This window comes from Meriones unguiculatus, chromosome 17 (assembly GCF_030254825.1).
Source record: "Meriones unguiculatus strain TT.TT164.6M chromosome 17, Bangor_MerUng_6.1, whole genome shotgun sequence".
Taxonomy (NCBI): Eukaryota; Metazoa; Chordata; class Mammalia; order Rodentia; family Muridae; genus Meriones; species Meriones unguiculatus.
Genome location: NC_083364.1, coordinates 94,069,671 through 94,072,764, shown reverse-complemented (window position 1 = coordinate 94,072,764; position 3,094 = coordinate 94,069,671). Strand labels below are relative to the sequence as shown.

At 55.1% G+C, this 3,094-nt stretch overlaps 1 long non-coding RNA gene across 1 annotated transcript; it reads left to right on the top strand.

Moving 5' to 3' along the window:
* The first annotated feature begins 394 nt into the window (after positions 1-394).
* On the top strand, positions 395-1,679 carry LOC132648605 (uncharacterized). Its single transcript, XR_009587043.1, has 3 exons — positions 395-611; positions 1,106-1,213; positions 1,338-1,679. It is a non-coding gene; the product is annotated as an uncharacterized LOC132648605 (long non-coding RNA).
* The last annotated feature ends 1,415 nt before the right edge of the window (positions 1,680-3,094 follow it).

Below are 3,094 nucleotides of genomic sequence, written 5' to 3'. Positions count from 1 at the left end.
ATCTGGACAAACCAGCACGACCCTTCTCCAGCGGCTCTGGAATTTTCTGTGCCTGTCTGAATCACAACACGGTCTCTCTGGGTCGGTCACCTGTACGGAACTCCTCAGTGTTGTCCCGTTTCTTTGCTAATTCAACCCCTCTTTCTAGACCCCACCGTTGACCCAGGGTAGGCAGATGAAGAAAGATGCCCTGTCCTTTATCTCCACTACAGACACTGGGGCGCCAAGTCCCACCCGGGAATTTGCGGCGCGCGGGGGAGGGGGCAATCCCGGGCAGGATTTATAGCTTAAATGGGCAAGGTGAGGAGGGGAGATTGCAACATACACAGAGGACGACCACCACCGCCCTCACACACACACACCCCGCAGTGACACACACCCCCGGTGTCTCATGGGGTTTTGCGCACAAAGCTGCTGCCGTAGAAGTGGAAGAGCAGCAGCGTGGGTCGCACATCAACAATCAGGCCAGAGGCTGGGCGGGCGCCGGGCGATCGCGGCGCTCCGCTCCTCTGGGCCTGCGGCCGAGCGCATGGAATTTTCCACCGGTGGGCAGACCCGCAGAGCCTTGTCCCATTGGCGGAGCGTGGTGGCGTCGCCGCGTGGGTGCGGAGGTGAGCTCAGCCAGGCACGCACAGTGGGCTCGCCGAGGTTCCGACGCAGCGGGTGGGCGGGGCGGGGAGGCGGAGGGTGGCTGGTCCGCAGCCAGACGTGGGAAGGGTGGGGATGGGAGATGCTCCCCCACGCTCAAGCCGGACCCCTCCTCCCTCCAGCCTGACTCCGACCCCTGCTCCCTCTTCCTGGCCCCATTTAACCCGTTAACGTTCGGTTCGTGGCCTTCAATAGATCCCGCTTGGCAATGGCTTTCCCTGACTCAGATCAGTGCCACAGACCGAAGCGGGAGCCCACTTCAGGTCCTTGAAAAAAGTTGTGAGGGACGGCTAGTGGTCCTTTTGCTTCTGTCAAACCAGAAATCCCCCTGTAAAATGTGAGCAAGCCCGGAGACACAGTGTCCAATCAGCACGCGCACTCAGCGGCGTGCTTAAAGGAATTCCTGTGGGACCAGGCCTGTTACAGCTTTAAATAGCCCCGTTTGGTTTCTCCCAAGGCTTCCTGGGAGTTGTAAAATCCACCCTACCTCTGGCTAGCTGGGAGCGTTTGTTGAGTGAACGGAAGGAATGGACTCTGTGACAGCTAGAGGAGCCCTAGCTCACAGGTTTGACTCACTTGTCATGTGACCTTGGATACCTCGTGATTTCTTTGAGCCGTTTTCTTTAAAAAACGAGGCTAATAGGTTGCTCCGAAAGTTTAATGGAGAACTGTTCTCTGACCGTTGTTAGGTGCTCACAGCCCGAGCACAAGCGGGTGGATGGACAAACAAAGCCGGCTCCCAGCCCCTGGGGCGCTGCTCAGCTGTGGAAAGGAAGAGCAAGCTGACGCGTGTCACGCGGTGCTCACCCTGAAAAACGTGCCAGGTGGAAACAGCAGCTGAAGACACAGGCGCCTTATCATGTGCATGCTGAGCTGGGCCTTAAAGACCGGCACAGCCAAGGTTAATGTAGCTGGGCCGAGGGGTGTGCGCCTCCCAGATGCCTACAGCATAGGTGGAAAACCTATGGCTTCCCGGCATTGTGAATTACTGCCACTGGACTCTGAAATGCTTACTCTCACATCGCGTGGATTTCCTCTCAATAAAACAGATTTTATGTTTGTATTTATTTATTTTTAATTCCCATTGTTGAAGTGTGTGAGATTTTGTGGGGAGGGGACGTGTGTGAGCAAACTGTGGAGGCTGGAGGTTGCCTCTGGGAATCATTCCCTTTGGCTCTGAGACTCTCCCCCTTTATACATGGAGGCCCGTCTCCCCACCAGACCCAGGGCTCCTCACATGCTCGTCTTGCTAGTCAGCTTACTCTCAGGATCTCCTAACCCCACCTGCCTGGGCTGGAACCCCAGGAGGACCACCATGCCACCTAGAATGACTCAGGGTCTTCAGGGACCCGAACTAGGGTCCTCCTGCTTTCCACAGCTGCGGAACTACCTCCCCAGCAGTTAAAACAATGTTTAATGAGGCTAATAACAAAATTACCTATGTAGTAAAAGCCTGCCTTCTAATTTCCTCCACATAATTTTTTTTTGGGGGGGGGATCATTTTCAAGTTTTCAGCTAGAGTTCAGACAACTCAAGCCCTGCTTGGTTGAGGGGTGCAGGACTGCCCCAAGTTCCTTGACTAGGAAGACACAGACACAAGGATGCCAGGGGGAGGGAGGGACAGACTTGCTGCTCTGCTGTGCTTCCCAGCATGGCCAATCCCCTGTCCCGCAGGGCTCTGAGGCACCGTGGAAACCACTGGAAGCTGTGGATGGCAGGACCGAGCCTTTGAAATGTTCAATACAGGATCCTTATATCTAGGGCAGGCTGCTTGAACTGGGAGCCAAGCTGCCAGGACTGGTGTATGTCCTGACTCTGCCATCTTCCACATGGAGGTGTGTGTGTATGTGTGTGTGTGTATGTGGGGGGTCGGTCTCCAGCCAAGGTGTTTGCAGGAGTCCATTTTCTTACCTGACTGACAGGCGTTATTGAAAGACTTATTGGGTAAGCCAAGGCATGTGTGCCAGAGGTGGAATCTGTGCTTGGCAAGCATCAACCGCCACAGAAGAGAGACATGACCGGGAGAAATAGAGGGGCCTGAGCTTCGGGGCTGTTGGGATGATGAAGAAAAAGGCCTCAGAGAGCATTTGAGACACAGAGGACATGCGGAGAGGTTGTGTAAGTGACACAGAGCTTGCGTGGTGGCATAGGGAACCACTGGCTTAGAGGGTGACAGGGTCGCCTGAAGGAAGCAACAGCTGTTCCTCAGGTCACCATCCCAGGACATGAGTGGCTCAGAAGTGGGGGTGATGCTGATGATCCCCACAAGATGCCCAAAGGGCGCTCTTTCATTCTGACAGTGAAAGGGGATTCTGGAGTTTGCTCCCTTGTGGTGGGAATTAGGAAGCAGTGGTCCCCAAGGCTGTATCTGCAGTGCCTAGGGACTGGCATCCTTAGCAGAAGCTACTAATGAGCTCAGCTCTGAAATAGAAACCCTCTGAGCAGG